This window comes from Erpetoichthys calabaricus, chromosome 5 (assembly GCF_900747795.2).
Source record: "Erpetoichthys calabaricus chromosome 5, fErpCal1.3, whole genome shotgun sequence".
Lineage (NCBI taxonomy): Eukaryota > Metazoa > Chordata > Cladistia > Polypteriformes > Polypteridae > Erpetoichthys > Erpetoichthys calabaricus.
The window spans coordinates 55,942,842-55,967,902 of NC_041398.2; positions in this window are offsets into that span (position 1 = coordinate 55,942,842).

The window sequence follows — 25,061 nt, forward strand, 5'->3', positions numbered from 1 at the left end:
CTCACAATGCAGGTAATTTTGCCTCATTCGGGACTCCATGAACAACCACTCGTTCGAAACAGTCAATCCAGCAGTACTCAAGAATTCTCCAAAGAGACACAGTACAGAAGGAGTCCAGTCTTCATCTCATATCACTGGAGAGCGACCATGGAGGATCAGGACTCTGAAGACTTGGACCTGCCAAAGATATCAGGAGCACCACACTCCCCTTTCCAATGACCTCATGACCCCTCTATGCTCTCCCAATGCATCTACTGATTGTACTGATTTATATTTAATATTTAACATATGTTTTGAAAGAAAAATATTTTGCCTCAATTGGCTACTGGGGAGAAGTTGTAAAAGACAGACATGGGCTCAGATATGAACGGTGTTTGGGATCCTGGAGTTAAAAGGAAATCACAGTAGTCAGTATATCACAATGCCTGTATAGGCCTTATGTATTACCATAGTATATACTTATAGTATATACATTTACTGGACACTTTACTTGAGAGTGGCAGCCTTTTCAGCAGCTCCGTGTATGACTTTATTTTTCTACATTTATTTTTCTCTTTTTAAATGATCACTCCTATCACTTTATTTTATGTGGATTCATTCCCTGGACACACTTACTTTTACAACATGGGCATGGATTTTTACATGCTGAGACTTGTCTATTCAAGTACTCAACTTCGAACGAGAACAAATGCCAGTGCTGGTGTGGTTCCCTATTTACCCGACGAGGTAAGAAGGTGGTATCGTTGCAGCAGAGCCGGCACTAAGCTAAAAATGAAGCGGCTTGCGAGAAAGTGCCGTTTTAAGCCTTCGGTGCCTTCTGTGATTCTGGGAAATGTGAACTCAATCTCAAATAAGATCGACGAACTGGCTGCGCTGGTGAAAAATGTCAGAACCTACAGAGAATGCAGTTTGTTGTGCTTTTGCGAAACGTGGCTAACTACCACCATCCCAGATGCTAACGTGGAGCTACCCGGGTTTAGCACAGTTAGAGCGGACAGAGATGCAATTACCTGCGGGAAGCACAAAGGAGGAGGACTCGCTCTCTGTGTTAATACACGGTGGTGTAACTCTGGACATGTTAACGTCAAAGTCTCCACTTGCTGCAGGGACATCGAACTGTTGGCCGTAAGTTTGCGTCCCTATTACTTGTCCAGAGAGTTTGGACACGTCATTGTTGTTATTGTATACATCCCTCCTCGAGCAGACGTGGAGACAGCGAGTGACATCATCCATTCTGCTGTTGCTAAGTTATAAACGCAGCACCCTGAGGCGTTTGTGCTAATCGCTGGAGACTTTAACCATGTGACGCTGGACAAAACATTACCTGCCTTCTCCCAGTATGTGGACTGTAACACCCGGGGAAATAAGACTATTGATTTACTGCATGCAAACGTTAAAGACGCATACAGCGCCACCCCGCTGCCTGCGCTTGGGAAAGCAGATCATAACCTGGTTCTGCTTCAGCCTCACTACAAACCAAGAGTGAGAGAGCTACCTACAATCACACGCTCATTCAGGAAGTGGTCCCCAGAGGCAGAGAAGGCTCTGAGAGAATGCTTTGGAACTACAGACTGGGATATCCTGCAGGGATCACATAGTGAGAACATTGAGGAGGTTGTTGACTGCACTACTGACTACATTAACTTCTGTATGGACATTGTAGTTCCAGTAAGAACTGTACGCTGCTATGCTAACAACAAGCCATGGATTACAAGTGACATCAAGGGCCTTTTGAACCAGAAGAAAAGGGCTTTTAAAGGCGGTGATCAGCATGAGCTCAAGCACGTGCAGAAGGAACTCCGAGTCCAGCTCAGGGCGGCAAAGGAGCAGTACAGAAGAAAGCTGGAGCAGAAGTTGCAGAATAACAGCATGAAGGAAGTGTGGGATGGGATGAAGATCATCACTGGCTACAGCTCGAAGCGGGGTGCCACCATCGAGAGACACGTGAAGAGAGCAAACCAGATGAACAACTTCTTTAACAGGTTTGACCACCCTAACCCACTCTCACTCTCACCTCGGAGTACTGCACCCTCCACACATCCTTCTGCTGATACCAGCATAGGAGAGACATCCCCACCCACAATTACAACAGCGCAGGTGAGCAGATTGCTAAGGAGACTTCGTGCCAGCAAAGCAGCGGGTCCAGATGGAGTATCGCCACAACTGCTGAAGGTCTGTGCATCGGAGCTGGGGGGTCCTCTACAGCGCATCTTCAACCTGACCTCAGTATGTGCGTCTTGGGAACTGCACGTCTGACATTGTGGTCAGCAACACAGGAGCGCCACAGGGGACTGTACTTTCTCCGGTCCTGTTCAGCCTATATACATCAGACTTCCAATACAACTCGGAGTCCTGCCACGTGCAAAAGTTCGCTGATGACACTGCTATTGTGGGCTGCATCAGGAGTGGGCAGGAGGAGGAGTATAGGGACCTAATCAATGACTTTGTTAAATGGTGTGACTCAAACCACCTACACCTGAACACCAGCAAAACCAAGGAGCTGGTGGTGGATTTTAGGAGGCCCAGACCCCTCATGGACCCCGTGATCATCAGAGGTGACTGTGTGCAGATGGTGCAGACCTATAAATATCTGGGAGTGCAGCTGGATGATAAATTAGACTGGACTGCCAATACTGATGCTCTGTGCAAGAAAGGACAGAGCCGGTTATACTACCTTAGAAGGCTGGCGTCCTTCAACATCTGCAATAAGATGCTGCAGATGTTCTATCAGACGGTAGTGGCGAGCGTCCTCTTCTACACGGTGGTGTGCTGGGGAGGCAGCATTAAGAAGAAAGATGCCTCACACCTGGACAAACTGGTGAGGAAGGCAGGCTCTATTGTTGGCATGGAGCTGGACAGTTTGACATCTGTGGCAGAGCGACGGGCGTTAAGCAGGCTCCTATCAATTATGGAGAATCCACTGCATCCACTAAACAGTGTCATCTCCAGACAGAAGAGCAGCTTCAGCGACAGACTGCTGTCAATGTCCTGCTCCACTGACAGACTGAGGAGATCGTTCCTCCCACAAACTATGCGACTCTTCAATTCCACGTTAACATCACACAAAGTTATTGTCTGTTTTTACCTGCATTGTTATCAATCTTTAATTTAATATTGGGGTTTTTTTGGGTTTTTTTGTATCAGTATGCTGCTGCTGGAGTATGTGAATTTCCCCTTGGGATTAATAAAGTATCTATCTATCTACCTCAACTGAGTGTCTCCTTAGAATTCCAAGAGCAAAACTTAAAAGAAGTGGTGAGGCGGCCTTCTGCTGTTATGCACCTAAAATCTGGAATAGCCTGCCAGTAGGAATTCGCCAGGCTAATACAGTGGAGCACTTTAAAAAACTACTGAAAACACATTACTTTAACATGGCCTTCTCATAACTTCACTGTAATTTAATCCTGACACTCTGTATATCCAATTCATTATAATAACTATTCATTCAAAATTTGTACTAACCCCTGCTCTCTCTTCTGTTTCCTTTTCCGGTGTCCTATTGGTGGTGGCTTGTGCCACCACCATCTACCCAAAGCACCATGATGTTCCAACAATGATGGATGGATTAAAAGCCAGAAGTCTGTATAACCATCAGCATCAAGTGACTCCGTGCGAACAATAACTACAAAGAGGACTATTTCATTTATGTTAGGTAGAATGCCCAAAGGGGACTGGGCGGTCTCGTGGCCTGGAACCCCTACAGATTTTATTTTTTTCTCCAGCCTTCTGGAGTTTTTATTTGTTTTTTTCTGTCCACCCTGGCCATCGGACCTTACTCCTTTTTATGTTAACTAAGGTTGTCTTATTTTAATTTCTTATTTGTCTTTTATTCTTCTTTTCTTCATTATGTAAAGCACTTTGAGCTACTTTTTGTATGAAAATGTGCTATATAAATAAATGTTGTTGTTGTTGTTGTTATCTATCTATCTATCTAGTGGAGTACGAAACAGAGAACACTGATAAAATAATTATATATATATATATATATATATTCACGGCATTCGTAGTCTGTGTCACAATCTGATTGTATGGGTGGTTACCTTCCAGGTAACGCTTGTGGTTGGCCAATATATATATACAGTATATATGAAATATTATTCAAACCCATTACAAACTTATTTGTTTCAGCTGTTTACTAGTTAAATATTAAACATCATCTTTGGGAGACATATTGTGTACTAATAATATATTCTTTCAGTCTGGGGAGCTCGGTCACTTACTGTACATCACTTGATTGTATATTCAGCAGAGTCTGGTTTCATTTTAAAATAATCTTTTTTTATTAAGTATCAAGGTGGGCCACAATTGTGCTGTGCTTACTCAGTTTCTAAACTGTAAAAACACACAAAAGAGTAGCTTGTGTGGCAGACGGCTGGCTGCTCAACCCAGCCGGGATGCCCAAAGAAGAGAAGGATGTGGGAAGGCAGCTACTGTGGGACACTGCAACACCCAAGACGCCAGATGGCGAGTTCCTTACAGCATAGCGGTGCCTCGGATTCCCACAGGGCATCATGGGATCTGTAGTTCGGCATCAGAGCCCTGCTGGGTACCGTGGGTGCCACCAAGAAATGCTACAGGGAGAACTAGCCAGGAAGTACTCCCAAGTCACGGGGAAGCCCCAAAGTACTTCCAGGCTGAAGGAAAAGCAAATTCTCCATCTGACCTGAAAGTGCTGGCAAGTCACGTGAAAGGAAGAGGAGAAGCACTTCTGAGTCAAGGACTATATAAAGGACTGCTGGAGACCCAGCAAGCAAGCCAGAGTTGGGAGGTAGTAGGACAGAGTTTGCTGGAAGGAGTGAGGAGAGATTTGTGTGCTTTATTGTACTGTTATTATTATTATTACTTGCTTGTTTATGGTGGCGAAGGTGCTTTTGGGCATGGAAAACAAGAAGAAAATAATTAAATACCTTCTTGGTGATTTTGCACTGTGTTCAGTGTATCAGTCTGTTGGGTTGAAAGGGGCTACAGCGACCCCTAGTGTCTTACACTTGTTATTTTGAAATCTGCTTGTTTCTGTACCTACTTCACAAAAGTCAAGACTGCCTAATGTAAACATTGCAACAAAAATGCTCAGATGTTTTGCTTTTGTTTCAGAACATCTTGTTCATGACATTTTAAATAATAGGTTACATAATGCTCAGAACAGGCTTTTGAATGCAAGATTGAGGTTATGTTGTTTACACTTTCAGCATAAAACATTACATTGGAATCACTAAATATCAAGAATACGATGTGCAGTTGTCTATTTTTATGAATCTAAAAATGATTCATTCACTCATTTTCTAAACTTGCTTATTCTACTATGAGGTTGAATGGTACTGTATCAGAGCCTGGAAAATGTATACTGGGAAGAGTATGTAATAATAATAATAATAATAATACATTTTATTTATATAGCACCTTTCCCATGCTCAAGGCACTTATGTACAGCATATAATGAAGGTATTAAATTGAATTGTACAGTAATTGTTACCACTGTTCTAAATCAAAAAAGCTAAGTATAATAAAAGTTTGTTTTTGGTCTTACTTTGAAAGGAAAGGAACTATGTATGGCACAGCAACCTAATGTTTCTCTACCTCTACCTCTGCCTTCAGCTCTAAAGATGACCAGCCAAAGTTGTCCCAATGACACAAGCACCCCACCTCCTTGCATGTCTCTTCCAGTGTGTCCCTAACATAAGAGCCAACAGTGACATCAATGGTCATCACTTTGTGGACTATCTTGAGTGCACTAAAAACAATGTAAAAAACAAAAAACAACATCAACATTATATAGAGTAGGCTGTGTTTTCCCAAACTTTTTTTTGTTTATATTTCAGTTTTATTTCTTCTAGACCTACAATATTTATTTATTTATGGTATAGGTCAAATTAAATACCTATTAGGTGTATTAAAATCTGTGTAATAAAAAAGAAATCACTATTGGTTATGTGTTGTCTGAATTTGGGTGGTGATTCACAACTGTAGTCAATGGGATATGGTTGTGTACAGTTTGCGGAGTGTCTTGCTATGGGACAACATGGGCAATTTAAGCAAACTACACAGTTCTTCGCTGTGATCTGCAGGGGTGATTCTCCAAGGGGGAAAGGGACCTATGGCAGTAATTCTTTAAGGGGGCCCTGTGCTCAGTTATTGGCATAGGACTTGCCTTGGTGGAGTGGACCTCAGAGTATGTTAATGAGATCCTGTAATTTTGTATGAAAATGAGGAGAGATGCCTGTATTTATAGGCCATTAAAGTGTTTGCTTAATTTGAACAGCTATGTATATGATGTTATTAAGGCTGTCTGGCATGTGTGTGGTGTTTACCTCTTTTTGTTGTGAACACATCTGAAGACATATCCACTATGTTGGGGGGTGGGGTGGAGAGATTATGAATAGAAGCACACATGGATGTAAAAGGTAAGAAACTGCTGATACTGCATATGTCTTCTAAATCATTTGTTCTTGAAGTTTCTGTGGAATTTCCAGCTGATCTTTTGCTTTGGTATGTGTGGAAGTGTCTTGCCATGTTATCGTTTGTCATTCGTCATCAGGGAAATGGCTGTGTCTTGTCTGCTTTTCCTGTCCCTCAGCTGACGTGTGTGTATCACTGGTGTGTGGAATGTGCATCCTGTGACAAATAGAGCAAACTTAGCCAGAATATGAAGGAGCAGGAGGTACGTTTAGGCAATAATTAGAGAAAAAAATCAGCAAATTCGAGAACAAAATTTGAGACTTAACTAGAACAAGTAAAGCACAAGAAATAGAACAAGTGGCATTTGCTTACAATAAACAAATAACTGCCCTAGAATTCAAATGTCATGTGCCTCATACTAAACTTGTAGAGTCTGACGATAGATGTACAAGGAACAATATCAGAATTGAAGGAATGTCCAAAAAAGTAGAAACTCCCAACTCCAGGAACTTTTCATCAGAATGTTTTTTTTAAATAATGTTAGAGGACATCAAAATATAGGGTGGTCCAGATCTAACTATGCAACTTTTAATGCAATGCAATGCAGTGCCAAATGAATGTTTCAAAGCCTAGAAGTATAATAGATTTCACAAACTACAGAATAAAGAAAGCTTGATATTACACATCAGACAGAAGGACAGGATCATATTTGAAAACAGCAAAATCTGTATATTTCTAGATTGCTCTGCTACAACTTTTGCAAAACAAGCTGCATTTTATAGCATTAAAAGGACCTACATAGAGCTGAGATCGGATACAGTCTTCAGTTTCCAGCTCAAAAACTCAAAGTAACAGTTGATGATCAATTCTGTACCTTCACATCTCCAGAGGGTGCAGAGCGAGAGCTAAAAGGAATGATTCCTACAATCTTTATAACATGAAGTTCAAGTTTAAAGTTTATTGTCATGTGCACAGTAAGGAAACACGTTTCCCTGTACAATTAAATTCTTTCTTTGCTGTCCACATCAAATGATAAACATAAATAATAAGTAGCAGATAAATAATAAGTAACAGAGGCAGCATAAAGTATAAAAACAGAATAGAAGTATAAAGTGTAATGTGCAGGTAGGTATGTGATGAACAAGTCAAATACAGTTACAGTTGTGTGAGGTAGATAGATTGAGGTGAACAATGGTTATAAACTCCAGTCACTTATGACCTGCCTGAGGGTAGAAGTATGAACAGTTCATGTTGGGGGTGGGTGGGGTCCCTGAAGATCGAGGCAGTTCTCCTGCGGACTCTGCAGTTGTAGATGCTCTGCAGAGAGGGCAGTGGAGTCCTGGTGATCTTCTCAGCAGTCTTTACCACTCTCTGCAGGCGTTTGTGGTCCATAACAGTAGTGTTGCCGTACCACACAGTGATGCAGCTGGTCAAGATGCTATCAACAATGCAGCTGTAAAAGTTGCCGAGGATCTTAGTTGACATACCAAATTTCCTCAGCCTCCTCAGAAAGTATAGACGCTGCTGGGCCCTCTTGACCAGCTGTGTGGTGTTAAGTGTCCAAGTGAGGTCTTGTGAGGTGAGGTGAGGTGATGTAGACGCCCAGGTATTTAATGCTGCTCACCCTCTCCACTTCAAGCCCTTGGATGAACAGTGGCCAGAGAGGTCTCCTCTCCTTCATCATGTGCACCATCACCTCCTTCGTCTTGTCTGTGTTGAGGGTGAGGTTGTTGTCTTCACACCATGACACCAGACTGGCCACCTCCCTCCTGTAGGCCACCTCGTCCCCTCCAGTGATGCGTCCTATCACTGCAGTGTCATCTGCGAACTTTAAGATGATGGTATCTTTGTGGGAGGCGACACAGTCATGGGTGAACAGGGTGTAGAGGATGGGGCTGAGGACACATCCCTGTGGGTGCCTGTGTTTGTGATAATGGGGGCTGAAATCCTATTACCAATCCTGACAGACTGGGGCCTGGCAGTCAGAAAATCTAGGAGCTAGTCACAGAGGGTGGGGTGCAGGCCAAGTGTAGACAATTTATGGGTGAGTTTACGGGGGATAACAGTGTTAAAGGCGGAGCTGTAGTCAGCAGAGAGCATCTTGATGTAGGAGTCTTTGTTCTCCAGATGGGAGAGGGAATAATGTAGTGTGGCTGCGATGGCATCTGAGGTGGACCTGTTGGGCTGGTAGGCATACTGCTGGGGGTTCAGAGTGTCCGGTATGCTGCTCTGAATGTGGGCCAGCACCACTCTCTCAAAATACTTCATGATGATTGCAGTGAGTGCCACCAGCCTATAGTCATTCAGGCAGGTGGGTGGGCTTTTTTTAGCAAGGGGGACAATGATTGTAGTCTTAAAGCAAGAAGGAACGATGCTCTGACTGAGAGAAAGGATGAAGATGGAGCAGGGAACATCAGCCAGCTCATTGGCATATTCTCTGACAGCCCACCCAGGGATGTTGTCTGGTCTTGCTGCCTTACGGGGGTTGATCTTTCTTAGTGCTTTGCGTACCTGACCTGAAGAGACCGTTGGAGGGAGGGGAGGGGAGTTGGGTGGTCCAGGTATGTGTGTGTGCCACCACTCTGTGCTTTTGCTGGATGTCTCAAAGCAGGTGTAGAAAGTGTTGAGATTATCTGGCAGACTGTCTGTGGAGCTGATTTTTTATTGTAGAGTCAACTCTTGGCAGCAGGCTGCAGGGCAGTCATGACGTGCATGCATATGGGTGCCGTTCTCATCCCTACTGCCTTCGCCATCACTTCCCCTAACTTTTTATATCTTAAATCATTCTTGAGGCAGATTCAAGGCTTAAGTGCTAGCTTAAGTGAAAAATTAAGGGAAAACGTACCAAGTAATTACAACACAAACACTGACTTCATCAGTTCATGCCGATGAAAGAAGAGAAGAAGCGGGCCGCTACGGTGGAGAAAAGAAGAACTGCTCAGCAAGTAGCAAGAGCATCAACCTCTGAGCAAATGAATAATAAACATATAGAGAAAGAAAGTCAAGTGTATTCACTGCACGTTATCATGCAGTGTACCGTTACTGGTATAGAATAATGAGGAGAAATTTAACGCCCATAATTCATATATTGCATGGTATATTTTATTAGGTATACATATAGTACTATTACATTGTATATGTATGGACATATGTTTATATACGTATATCCTTATATATATTCGCATTAAATTATTTTAATTACTGCTTTTTTCATAGCATTATCCATCCATCCATTTTCCAACCCGCTGAATCCGAACACAGGGTCACGGGGGTCTGCTGGAGCCAATCCCAGTCAACACAGGGCACAAGGCAGGAACCAATCCCGGGCAGGGTGCCAACCCACTGCAGTATATTTATATATATATATATATATATATATATATATATATATATATATATATATATATATATATATATGTGTGTGTGTGTGTGATTAATATCTCACCATACGAGTATTCTGCCTAGATTAAACTATAGTAAAGATTTTGATAGATAGATAGATAGATAGATAGATAGATAGATAGATAGATAGATAGATAGATAGATAGATAGATAGATAGATAGATAGATAGATAGATACTTTATTAATCCCAAGGGGAAATTTCACATTGCTAAATAACTGCTGATATGTTAGCTTAATTTTTACTTTATATTTTGGGACCTTTCAATTAGCATCAAAATACAGGAGTCAAACTCGGCCCTAGATAGAACAGACTCTAGTTCTATATGCACCAAGCATTGCATAATTCAACTAAAAGTCTTTCATCGATCATATTTATTTCATTTAAAATTGTCTAAAATGTAGCCAGGGCACTCAACTTGTGAGTGTTGCCATTTAGCTCCAGCATCACTAGGCCAAATGTTTTGGAAATGCACTAAATTAAAATAATTTTTGGAAGAAAATCTTTACATACTTCTCAGATAGCTTTAGTATCACAATTACCCTTAATTAGGGTTCCAGTAACAGCAATATTTAGTGTACTCCAGGATGGGATTAAAGTATATAGTGAGTAATCACTTTTAGTGTCCTATGCCACACTAGTAGCATGCAGACTTATCTTACTCAATTGGGAGAATCCCAACCCACCTTCTACTCAGTGGGTAAGCCATGCTTTAAATTGTCTCAAATTAGAACAATTCCAATTCTCTTTTAAAGGATATTTCCTAAACTTTTTAAAATATACCTAGTGCTTGTCATTGCTGAAATAGGTGCTGGTTGCCTCCAAATTTTCTTTTTCCAGAGTGGTTAGGTTTAGGGTTAGTGTTAATATCTGTTTCACGTTGCTATTCCATTCCAGCATGCACTCATGCACAAAAACATGCACACACTGAATTGTTCAGTCTATGGAAAACAGAGTATATGCATAAAATGAGAAAGGTTAAGATTGTATCAAATCTCGCATGACTCTTTTATGAGCTTCAGAACAAAATAAGCACAGGAGCCACTGCATTCAGGACTATATACAATTCAGTATGTGCAGTATTTTAATTTAATGGCCTGTATATTAAGAAATTATTTTCATTATTTAAATGAATTTTATTTGTTTTTTGTCTGTTTACCCATTTCCTGAACATCTTTTTCCATTGTTGTTTTGGTTATGAAATCCACAAAGACAATAGGTGAAATTTTTTTTATTTTTAAATCCAGACTAGTGTGTGTATGCACAGCTGTAAAATAGTACAAACAAGGTGGGAAGCTAGTACACAATAATGCACACAACTGCCTCTCAATAATGAAGAATAGGTCTTGCTCCTTCATCCTAAAATACACTTTTGTTTTCAGATATGTATGTTTAATTACTGTTCTGAAGGGAGAATTCAATCCCCATATCTGTTTTAATATGAAAGATTTGCATTTTAATGAGTTTAGCTGTTTAAACAGGGCAACACTTCTCCTTAGTTCATAATTCAACCATATCCTCTTGCAACTGTTTCACTGTCTCTGCAAATCCCTCTGCCTTAAAAAGGTTGTCCCCAGTCTCCTTTGTATTGCAGGAGAGAGGTGTGTTCCGAATTTCATTTTTGAATGCATATTTAATCAGTCTATTTTGGACCCGAGGAGAAACTAATGTATTCCACTCAATCAATGTAAGATCTTTTTTTTTATTTTGTAGGGGTAATGCACATTTGCCAGATGCCCACTTATATTTCACAGAAGTCCACATCCTAGTAAGTTATTCTAACTTTATATTTCTTTTGGAATAATTTCCATTTATCTTCATCCATCCAGTAATGTATAGCAAAGGGCACGACTTGCCAGTCTGAAGTGTTCTCTCTCCGTGTCCTTTACACAAAGTATGGCAGGCTTTTCAGCATTTTTTTGATTCTCTTTATATGCTTGCTTGATTTCTCTGGCTGTTAGTATAAGATAAACTTAATAGCTTTGTTTCAGACTCTGCTGTCAGCAGCACTACTGCTAATGCTTTTTATCCCGTTTTCTGTAAGAATGTGCCAGAGGAAACCCCTGGACGACAGAGTGATTTGATCTGGCAGAGAAGCAGCAAAAATGTGGATTTTTGTATTATTTGCATAGTTTTCTCCCATTTCTAGCAATACATTATTATTTTATTTAACGTATTTCACAGTGGGTGATATCCTTAGAAAACTAAAACAAGACAGAAAAAAATAACAACAGTTTATTTTTCCATGTTAACAGAGAAAGCAGTTTAACTTTCTAAATATTCTTCAAATGTTCTAGCCCTTGGACAAGATTAAATGGAATAGTAATAATAATGTTAATCTGTATAAATTATATGCTATTTATAAAGCACAGTTAAGAGTTCATGCAAAAATTGTTTTATCTGTAAAGGAGACAAAAAAGACTGAAGACAAATAAGAAAAAAATTAAGCTTTATGGAGAAATATAACAAAATGCTAAAAGTAGTCTAGGAGTTCATTTGAGTCCTTCTGGAGTACATGGCTTTACAGAATTGTGAACTTGGGCTTTATCTTTCTCCTGCAACAGCAAAGACTGCACATGCCAGAGCTGATACCTAGGAGGCAGGTTGAACATATTTATGAGTTTCAGACAATTTTACAGTCTGCAGCCACATGTTATCATTTTTCTTAACTTGCATTCTGCAAGAGAAAAAACAGATTCGTTGTGCATTCTAAGCAGATTAATGTTAAAATGTGTTTGCTGTCAGAGGAGAGCCCAAAGCCAGATCTCCATCCTCCACACCTCTAAAGTTTCCAGTGAAGATTACAGACTTAATCTTATTTTTGTAAACAGCACTCTGTTTTTTTATCAGATTCAATCTGCCTTTAGCTACAGTAAATTGTGCATTGACTCTCTATGTTGCCATTCTTCAAATCTACACCAATTTCTCAACTGCAATATTTGAATCCTGTGCACATGATCTGTAAATTATGCATCAGCTTTTTAATCTATTTAACTCAGAGGAATCAGTAAAGTCAGACAATGATTGAGACACCATACTGTGAAAAACTATTTGTCCCTTTCTCATTTCTGCTTTTATTGCAAATATTTGACATTGAATGATTTTAGGGCTTCTGATCAAGTCACATTTTTAAAAACTTATTTATCTATTAAATAGAGTTATCCAACACAAACTGGCAGTATTTGATAACGTAATTGCCCCTAATTAAATCAGTCCACTGTAGGAATAATTAAAGTTAGCTGGCTAAACACAGGAGGGCTTGATTACAGCCAGCCCTGCTACATATCAATCTTATTTGTTTTCACTCTTACCAGCATAAACATGTGTCAAGCACATAAATCTAAGCTTTTCTCACGACTTAAAGCACTTTACACAGTGAGTGGGGAGTCACTTCAACCACCACCAATGTGCAGCATCCACCTGGATGATGCAATGGCAGCCAGTTTGTGCCCGTACATTCATCACACAATAGCTATTAAATGGTGATAAGGTCAGAGACATAGTTAGCCAATTAGAGACAAGGGATGATTAGGGGGCCACAGTGACTATGACACAGAGGGAAATTTAGCCTGGACATCAGGATTCATCCTATTCTTTACAAAGGATGCCTAGGGATCTTTAATGACCACAGAGAGTCAGGACCTCATTTAATGTCTCATCTGAAGGATTGTGCTTACAACACAATGTCACCATTACTGCACTGGGGTATTGGGATACAGACACAGACAACAGATTAAGCACCCCTGCACCACACCTCTTTCAACAGCAACATAAGCCTAGATGGTCACTGTGGAAGGGCAGGTCCGCGGCTTAAGAATCAGGAGCCCATTTTAAATAAATAGTCATTTGCACTCGCAATTTCATGAGGGGCGTGGTAGCATGGTAGGAGCGGTTCCAGCGTGAGATTTGGTAACGAATGGCCCTGCACTTTGTGCACACGTGCAGGACAGCCCACGACCCTAAATACTACTGGAGCTGTGATTGCTGCAGCTGTGCCTCACCCATACATTTAAAGAAAAATATGAGTGTTAGGAATAAAAAATGGAAACAAGGAGAATGAAAAGGGAGATCGGAGAAAGGCAGGTTAAAGGGAGAAGAGTAAAACAGCTGCAAAGAGAGAGAGTGAAAGCTGGTGAGCGAGTGAGAGTGAGCTCAAGTTGCAGAGGTGGTAGGCAGCCGGGAAGGAGAGCCTTTGGGCGAGCGTGCGGTCATCACTCGGAGCTGAAGTGGATCACTCCAGCTGAGCATTGAAGGAAGCTGGAGAGACCAGGTGCTCACTCCCATGTAAGTCCAGGAAGGCAGTGGGAGATTAGGTCTGGGAGCTGCATTTGTGAGTGCCATCGCCAGTAAACACAGGGAACTCCAGTTTCTGTATTACATCTTACCTGAAGAAAGGGTCTGAGTTGCCTTGAAAGCTTGCATATTGTAATCTTTTTAGTTAGCTGATAAAAACTGTCATTTTGCTTGACTTCTCACATCCATAACTGAGGAAATACTTATTTGTTCCAGAAAATTCATAAGAAGAATATCTAGTCACTAATCAGCAAGATGAAGCTGATGTGTAGCTAAGTTGTAATGAAACACATTGATAGAGAATATTAGTATCTCCACTAAAGTTTTGGACTGTTTCAGTCAAAGTCCAGATCTAAACATCATGCTGTGGCAGAATCTGAAACAAGCAGTTTCTAATGCTGTTGGAACATTGTGTTTTTACACTATGCTAAACATAATTCCTAATACTTAATCTGTGTGTTTTTATTTCAGAATTTTTTAGATAATGACTCTTAACTTGTAGGCACAGTGCCCGTATGGGAAATATTCTGTAACTGAAATTGCAAGCAGGTGCAAATGATAAAGAAAGAAACCTTAAACGTTATATTACCAAACATTATTTAGGACCCCCTCATATTTCTCATATACATAGTCTGATGATAGACTCTAAGAGTATTATCTTTATTTTTGAAACTAAAAGTATACCAGATTATGGTCTTCAGCAATCTAACTATATCACAGCCTAGATTACTTTGCCATAAAATATATTTTCTATTTTCCGAAGGTTTAGGATTGCTTCTTTTGTTGTTTATGTCCTTTCCCTTCTTGTGAACTACTATAAGCTGGTATAAAATAAAGAATTAACAAATTATATTTGACTTCCTGAAAATACTAACTTTAAGGTTTAAAGGAATATGTTACTCATTATATTTTTTTACTTGCAATTGTGAAAAAGACTTACATCTTGCTATTCCGTAAATCTTATTATGTAAGGTAGATTTGCAAAATGTATTCTGTTCTTTTAAGCCTGGGAGTTCATTTTAACTACAAAATAAATAATGAAACTAGGGCCCTGTATCACCTTGCCAAATAGCCACAAACGATGACAATATGTTATATTCCATTGAGGATTAATTATATATAAGTTCCACTTTCTCTCATTACTAGGTTATATGCAAGTAGAGTATGACTGTTGTGTATGCTCTACTAACACTAGAATCCCTGATGCCTATGAAAAAACTTGTAATCCCGGCCCAGTTTAAATCCCTTTGCACCTCTCCATCAGCATCTTTTGTTTTGTAAATGTGTCAATCAGCACAAACAGCCTGCTGTCCCCCCTTGATGGAGCTCAGCTCGCAGCCAAAAAGTCCTCCCAGCTCAAGCCAAGGCTCCCTATCTGCATGTGAGGTTCCTGGAGTTGTATAGGGTAAATAATACAGCATATCGTTATTTGGAATACATACATTTCATGTGTGTTTTGTGTCTACAAAGATCAGGGTAAGTGTAGGATGAAAGGAAATGCAAGGCAAGAAATGATGAACATATACCTAAAGCGGAAACTTTTTTCATGTTATACTAATAATGACTTGAAGTGTATAATGTGTGAGGACTTTAGTCCAAATATCAAATAAAAGTGAGTTTTTATTCAAGAATATAACCAAAGAAAAAAAAGCATTTCATTTACATGTTGCTGTCAACGAGTTAAAAACTCAAGCTCAAATGTTAATCTACAGGGAGTTTATACATGTGCTTGTATGGTGCAGAGGTAAGAACCGCTGCCTTATATCCCAAAGGTCCAGAGTTTGAGACGGGGCGTTTCGCGTTTTGAGTAGTGAGCTGCAATTATTATTATTATTAAAAATAATATTGTGGTTAATTTTATTTTTATTTTTGCCAACAATAATGGTGTGACTTAAGCATCTAATTTTAGTTTTAAGTGTTTTTTGCTTATTAGGTAACAAGGATGCCCTTCTTCAATTTATAATTCATCTGATCATTTGTTCTATAAGCTCTGAGAAAAAGAATGACTGTTCAATGTAGGCCATGATGTATGACCAAGAGAAAAGTCTATAAATGGATCTAAAGGTGTAATGAAGGCTGAAATGAGTTACCAGAGATTCGCTGCAATGATTTCTTCTCTTTTTTGAGGAATTTCTGACGTTTTGGAGTATGCAAGACTCTGTTACAGATGTTCTATATGTTCAGTCTTCCATTTCACAGTCTACTAGGAACAAATGCATTACTTATGCCAAAGCTAGCAAAGTCAATAGACTAATAGCAAGGGATGGCTTTCTCCTGGGGTTAGTTTGGAATGTCTGGAAACAGTGATGGACAGAAAGTATACTGACCAGCAGGGTCACAGTAAAGGATGGGAGTCAAAAAGTAAGCCAAGTCGGGAAGTGAAAATCAATCTTATCTATCAAACAACACAATCAGAAATGAGAACCAACAGCAAGACAGCAGCTTCTTTTGACCAAAATTGGTAGATTCATCTACCCTGAAAATATCAAAAACAACACTCTTTCATACAGTGATTCAAGGTTTATCCATAATAACTGAATTAAAAATGGCAGCTTGAGCCAGCTTTCAAATCCTTGACTTAACAATGTCAAGGTCATGACTTCTGTGAACACAACCCCAGCAACCCGAGGGCGCATCATGGCAACAAGATTCCCAAAATGGCAGCCCCCCGAGAAAAAAGACAAAATGGTGTTGTGGTAAAGTATAAATAGATTTTGAATCTCTGTGTGTCACAACACTATCTATACTAATTAATAAAAGGCAAAGCCCTCACTGACTCACTGACTGACTGACTGACTCACTCATCACTAATTCTCCAACTTCCCGTGTAGGTGGAAGGCTGAAATTTGGCAGGCTCATTCCTTAGAGCTTACTTACAAAAGTTAGGCAGGTTTCATTTCGAAATTCTACGTGTAACGGTCATAACTGGAACCTACTTTCGTATACTGTATACGGCCATAGCGGGCAGCTCGGTCGCCATGTGAGGCGGTTGCGTCTTGCATCATCACGCCTCCCTGCGGCTGCTGGGGAAATCACCACGCCTCCCACGTAATTGACTGCCTGCCCATATAAAGCCGTTCTTTGCTGTGGTGTGTGAATTCCTTTCCTTGCTTCTCCAAGGAGGCATTCTTTTCAAAGCTTACCCACAGTTTTATAAACGAACGAGATATAAGGCCGTCCTTTTTCCTTCCTTTGCGTCTTGCGTCTTGCATCATCACGCCTCCCTGCGGCTGCTGGGGAAATCACCACGCCTCCCACGTAATTGACGGCCTGCCCATATAAAGCCGTTCTTTAAATCTTTTTCGGTGTGTTATAAACGAGCGAGATATAAGGCCGTCCTTTATCCTTGCTTTGCGTCTTGCATCATCACGCCTCCCTGCGGCTGCTGGGGAAATGACCACGCCTCCCGCGTAATTGCCGGCCTGTCCATATAAAGCCATTCTTTGCTGTGGTGTGTGAATTCCTTTCCTTGCTTCTCCAAGGAGGCATTCTTTTCAAAGCTTATCCACAGTTGTATAAACGAACGAGATATAAGGCCGTCCTTTTTCCTTGCTTCGCCAAGGAAGCTAAGGTGCTCTGCAGTTTTTTTGTGAAGTAGTCTTTACACATCTTTTTCGCTGTGTTATAAACGAGCGAGATATAAGGCCGTCCTTTTTCCTTGCTTCGCCAAGGAAGCTAAGGTGCTGTGCAGTTTTTTTGTGAAGCGGTCTTTACACATCTTTTTCGCTGTGTTATAAACGAGCGAGACATAAGGCCATCCTTTTTCCTTGCTTCGCCAAGGAAGATAAGCCGCTCTGCAGTTTTTTTGTGAAGCGGTCTTTACACATCTTTTTCACTGTGTTATAAACGAACGCCATATAAGGCACATTTCATCCACGGGTTCTCCGCTGTTTTATTGTTCATTTGTTAAGATTGTTATAGTTATTGTGTAGATATTTTACACTTACTTTATTGTTCACGTACCCATTGCCTTTATTTAATCCGCGGCTTCTCTGCTGTTTTCTTCATTTATATATTTGAATCCCTTTCTTTGCCTGACTGCCTCCCCTTATAAAGCGCTCCGCAGTTTATAAGAGCACATTTAATCCACGGGTTCTCCGCTGTTTTATTGTTCATTTCTTAAGATTGTTATAGTCATTGTGTAGATATTTTACACTTAGTTTAGTGTTCAAGTACCTATTCCCTTTATTCTTCCAACTCTACCCCTATTAAAATGTCTATCGAGGTGATCACCATCAATCAAAGAACTATCACTTACCGAGTGGTGTGTATGCCCGGAGATGGCGCCTGCCTTTTCCATTCTCTGTGTTACATATTGCACGGACATATCAGGCTCACTTTTGATATCCTCAGGGACATTGTGTCTTATGTATTAAATGACTGGGACAGGTTCAAAGTGTGGACTGATGATGGTACAGGAGATAATTATACTACACAGGAGCACTATAAGACTGAAATGCTTAAGCCCTTCACCTATGGTTCTGCATGTGAGTTGATGGCTGCCGCTGAATTGTTTGGTTGTCGCTTTCAAGTATACCGAAACGGCCAAATATTTTACACCTTTGGGGAACCGTCAATGCCTCTAAAACATCTTAGATTCACAGGTGACGATTTGAGTAGTGGACACTTTGATGTTTATGAATATTTCAACTCTCAAAAGATTGATGCAAAGTTATTGATGAAGCCAGTTGTATGGTTATATCGATTGACACATACCGAATGTCAGTTCAACACAAATCCAGCTCGAGCCGATTATGACAGCAGCAATCCAAGCTGTGAGAACACAGTAAAAAGGAAGCGTATCAGACGTCGTGGTAGATTTTCTGATGCAGCTAGACGGAAGCAACTTCAGGCAGCTGCCGCCAAATACTCACACAAAAATCCAGAAGTTAATAAACACGCTGTGGCTAAATACTCACAAGCAAATCCACAAGTTCATAGAGACGCTGTGGCTAAATACTCAGAAGCAAATCCACAAGTTCATAGGGACGCTGTGGCTAAATACTCAAAAGCAAATCCACAAGTTCATAGGGACGCTGTGGCTAAATACTCAGAAGCAAATCCACAAGTTCATAGGGACGCTGTGGATAAATTCTCAGAAGCAAATCCACAAGTTCATAGGGACGCTGTGGCTAAATACTCAGAAGCAAATCCACAAGTTCATAGGGACGCTGTGGCTAAATACTCGCAAGCAAATCCACAAGTTCATATGGACGCTGTGGCTAAATACTCGCAAGCAAATCCACAAGTTCATAGAGACGCTGTCGCTAAATACACGGAGGCAAATCCACAAGTTAATAGAGCTTCTGTTTCTAGATACGATCCCAATAATGAAAAGCGGCTCAAACAAAAACAACAGGTTTGGCTCAAAAAAGCCAATTGTGGATTTGCGTACGACCCAAACATACATTATGAGTCTGACAAAACAGTACACATTGGATCCATGGATGTTCACTGTGACTATTGTCAAGCTCAGAAGTGGAAATGCGAGTCTCCTGGTTTGTGCTGTAACGGTGGTAAAGTCTCTCTCACTCCTTTACGTAAGCTTCCTGACCTTCTTGAGGGCCTGTTAAATGGCGAACATCCTCAAAGTGAGCATTTCTTGAACAATATTCGAAAGTACAACAGCGCATTTCAAATTACGTCATTTGGTGCTAAACAAATCGTCGAAGGAAATTTTATGCCTTCATTTAAAGTTCAGGGACAAGTGTATCACTTAATTGGCAGTCTTTTACCTATGCCGAGTGAGGAACACAAATTTTTGCAAATTTATTTTGTCGGGGATGATGAAAAGGAAGCACAAATCCGCTGCGCTAATTTTTCTGGACTTAACATACCCCTGGTCAAGCAATTACAAAAAATGCTCCATGACTGTAACACTTACATCCCGGACTTCCACTCCACAATGGACAGTATTTCAGATGATGACAAAGACTTCAAAGTTGTCATTCACGCAGACAAAAAACCATTACATGCACACAAAGGCAGATTTAATAAACCCACAGTTCATCAAGTTGGTGTTGTCATCGTTGGGCAAATGTTCAACAGTAGAGATATTGTCTTGAAAACCAGAGACAATAAACTACAACGCATTAAAGAAACCCACAGATCCTATGATGCACTTCAATATCCTCTCATGTTCTGCTATGGTGAAGACGGCTATTCTGTAATTATACCTCAAGTTCATGCTACCAGTAAGTTACCTATGAACAAAACCGTTTCTGCAGCAAACTTCTATTCATACCGCCTTATGATCAGACAACATCATGATAATACTATCCTTTTCTTCCGAACTTTATTAAATCAGTATTTAGTTGATATGTACGCAAAAATTGAATCTGAAAGACTAAATTATATCAGACTAAATCAGAAAAAACTACGAGCTGAAAATTACGTTCACTTAAAAGATGCTATTGACAAAAACAACACTGATTTAACAGAACTTGGTCAAGCTGTGATATTACCATCTTCTTTCACTGGAGGACCTCGCTATATGCACGAGCGTACACAAGACGCAATGACATATGTACGTCATTATGGCCGCCCCGACTTATTCATCACATTTACTTGCAATCCTAAATGGCCTGACATCACTGAAATTCTCCTTCGACGTCAAAAACCTCACGATCGCCACGACCTTATCAGTCGTATATTTCATCTCAAGATTCGCAAAATGAAAGACTTGCTCACGAAGAGTAACATTTTCGGCTGTACAAATTGCTACATGTACACCATAGAGTGGCAAAAGTGAGGTATTCCCCATGCACACATTCTATTGTGGCTAAAACATAGAATTCAACCAGCTCTCATCGATGAACTCATCCGTGCGGAAATTCCTGATCCACACACTGACCCTGCCCTACACAAAATAGTAAAATCCACCATGATTCACGGCCCATGTGGACCTCATAATATCAACTCACCCTGCATGATCAACAGAATATGCACTAAGAAGTACCCGCGTCCGTTCATCTCAGAAACTCAGACCGGAGAAGATGGTTACCCTCAGTAACGCCGGCGCGCACCTGCTGATGGAGGTCATACAATTAACATCAAAGGAATAGATATCGACAACAGATGGGTAGTCCCTTATAGTCCTGTGCTGTCCCGCTTCTTCAATGCTCACATCAATGTCGAATTTTGCACTTCAGTAAAATCAATCAAATACATCTGCAAGTATGTTAACAAGGGAAGTGACCAGGCAGTATTTACAATACAAAATCAAAATGACGAAGTCTCTCGATACGAAGCTGGTCATTACATTAGTAGCTCTGAAGCAGCCTGGCGCATTTTCTGTTTTCCCATTCACGAACGTTTCCCTCCGGTCGTTCATCTTGCTGTTCATCTTGAGAACGGACAAAGAATTTATTTCACAGAAGCCAACGTTGCCGATAAAGTACACAATCCACCACAAACCACCCTTTTAGCATTCTTTGACCTTTGTAAACACGATGATTTTGCAAAACAACTTCATTATAATGAAATTCCATCATATTATGTGTGGGCAAACAACATGTTTCGTCGAAGAAAACAGGGCAACCCTGTACCAGGACATTCAGGAGTGAAAAAGGATAATGTACTGGGACAGGTCTACACTGTACACCCAAATAACTCTGAATGCTACCATCTTCGACTGCTGCTCAACAAAATCACAGGTCCCACATCTTTTAAATCTCTCAGAACAGTTGATGGTGTCCTACATCCGACCTATAAGTCAGCCTGCAGGGCACTCGGTTTATTACATGACGATATCAACTGGGACGAGACTCTACAAGAAGCTGCTCTGTCTCGCTCACCTCAAAAGATCCGTGAACTGTTTGCTGTCATGTTGGTGTTCTGCCAAATGGAAAACCCCTTAAACCTATGGGAAAAACATAAAGACAGCATAGCAGAAGATATTAGGAGACAGACTGAAAAAGATCATATACGAAGAGAAGTCCACCAGTGGTTAAATTTGATCTATAACAACTGTCTATAGTTGCTTGAAAACTACGTAATTGGTATTGGAGGTCAATCTCTTCATCATTACGGTTTGCCTTCACCTTTAACAGAACTGGTACAACTTACGTCAAATCCCGAGTACTTGAAAGAGACATCTTACAACACCTCACAATTGTCCAATATAGTCACAAATAACGAGCGTTTGCTAAATAGTGACCAAAAGTCAGTTTATGACCAAATCATGAGCAGCGTTGCGTCAGCCACTGGCACGGTGTTTTTCCTTGATGCTCCAGGAGGAACTGGTAAGACATTCCTAATAAACCTTCTCCTTGCAAAAATCCGAGCAAAACATAACATTGCCATAGCTGTGGCTTCTTCTGGCATTGCTGCAACTCTTCTAGAGGGTGGCAGAACTGCTCATTCAGCTTTCAAGCTACCTCTGAACCTCAACCATACTGAATCCCCCATGTGTAACATATCAAAGCAGAGCAACATGGCTGAAGTGCTGCGACATTGTCAGCTTATTGTGTGGGATGAATGTACTATGGCACACAGAGCAGGTATTGAGGCTTTAGACAGGACCCTCCAAGACATCTGAAACACTAACAAACTTATGGGAGGCTTGACAGTGTTACTGGCTGGAGACTTCCGCCAAACCCTTCCAGTCGTGCCCAGAGGAACACGCGCTGATGAAGTTAAAGCATCTCTGAAATCTTCATACCTTTGGCCACAAATCAATGTTGTTACTTTAAAAATAAACATGAGAGTTCATTTGAAAGGCGACAAAAAAGCCGAGGAGTTCTCTGGTCTTCTGATGAGTATAGGTGATGGCACCTTCATACAAGAAAATCGTAAAATAAATATTCCTACAAATCTCTGTCTCATCGTGAATACCTTACAAAGCCTTCTTCAAAATGTTTACCCCGATCTACGAAATCTCCACCAAAATGACGTGTCATGGTTAAGAGAGAGAGCTATCCTGACACCAAAAAATGACATGACTACGACTATAAACCACATTTTACTTCAAGAGCTACCTTCACAACCAAAAACATATCAATCTGTTGATTCAGTTATAGAAGTAGAAGACGCGGTACATTATCCGATAGAGTTTCTCAACACTCTAAATCCTCCAGGCACTCCTGAGCATAATCTCATTTTGAAGGTTGGGGCACCAATAATGTTACTGAGAAACTTACAGCCACCGAAACTTTGTAACGGCGTGAGACTTCAGGTCACATCTCTACAAAACAACCTGATTGAAGCAACTATTTTTACTGGCAGTTCCTCAGGTGACACAGTTTTTATTCCTCGCATCCCCGTTATACCATCTAATCTCCCATTTCAATTCAAACGCGTTCAATTTCCAGTAAGGCTGTGCTTCGCAAATGACAATTAATAAGTCTCAAGGACAAACACTACAAAAGGTTGGCATTGATTTGAGGCAGGATTGCTTTTCACATGGCCAACTGTATGTTGCATGCTCAAGAGTAAGCTCAGCGCACAGCTTGGTCATATTACAACCGGACGGACGAACTGACAACGTCGTATACAAAGAGATCCTTAACAAATAATTATTTGTATATTTTCCCTCAGTTTAAAAATGTTTACTTTTTTCTTAATTTAAATATTCAGCCAGTATTTCGCCGCTGCGAAGCGCGGGTATTTTGCTAGTAATTAATATATTCATTAACAAGAAACTGCTAGAATTTGCACATTTTTGAAAATTATACCAGAAAGTTTATCACATAATGCGTATCATGGACAATGACACTGAGCTTCTGCATGATTTTTTGGTTAAACAACACCGATCCAAATGTGTTGCTGTGTTCCTACATAAAGTCATTTCTTCCAGCAGCTATTATAAATTACAGTCAGTTCTAATTATTGCCAGGGTGGGGTTGATCCCTTGCTCTTTTTTAAGGTTACTGACTTGTTGCTTGTGTTTTATATTGATTTTGACCAGTTAGTCACAATGTTTTGTTTTGATTGTTGCTGCAACATTTTACAGTTCCATCCATCCATCTATCCATTCGTCCGTCCATCCAACCATCTTCATGGTTACAAGGAACTGGGATCACATCGCAGCAAGTATAGAGCATGAGGCATCAGGATTATCTATCCATCTAACTATGAGAATAATTATACAGAAAACAAAGTAGAAATTGATTAAAGTTTAAATGGAAACCAACAATATAACAATTAATTGTTGGACTATTGCAAGTTGACGACGGAGGAGATGAAAATTGTAAAAGAGAAAGTTAAAGACAAAGTCAGACACAGTCACAGTCCTTGAGGCCTTGGCCATCTGGGACCTACCCACTGCTGGGTTTTCTATTATAGAGTCTCTGCTTGGCTGTTCAATCTGATGAGAGAATCTTTTCATTTGATGATTCAAATGTTACTTTATCGGAGATGACTTTTCCATAGGCAGTAGAGCAGCTTGACAGTAGAGCAGTGACACCAAGTGCCACATCAAGATACCAACAACAGAAACAGAATAGAGGAGGGTTAGTAACAGTTTAAAAATAATGTGATATTTATATTTCTGTAAAAATGGCTAAGAAATAAGAGGTGCAGTATGCAGCTGTAATTAGGTTATTTAGCTTTAGTTTAAGAGATGAGACTGAAGGGATAGTTATTATATTAGCAGGCAGATCATTCCACAGCTTCAGAATGTTGTTGCGGTCCATTTTATGTCTCCCAATCAATAACATTTCTGTCTGTTCCTGTATTCAGAGGCAAGAAGTTCTCATCCATCCACTATTTAAACTAACTGACATAACTAATTAAGGGCAGCATTGAAGAAAGTCTTTTGATCCAAAAGAAAGGTTTAATTGGGTGTCATAGAGTGAAAATTTGTTGTTTTTTAATGATGGTTCCCAATGGAATAAAGTAAAATAAAAACAGTAAAGGTCTGAGTACTGAGCTATGTGGGATACCATATTTATCTTCCGAGTATAATGATGGAGTACTGTCAGCACACTTCTGTACGTATTAGATAGATAGATAGATAGATAGATAGATAGA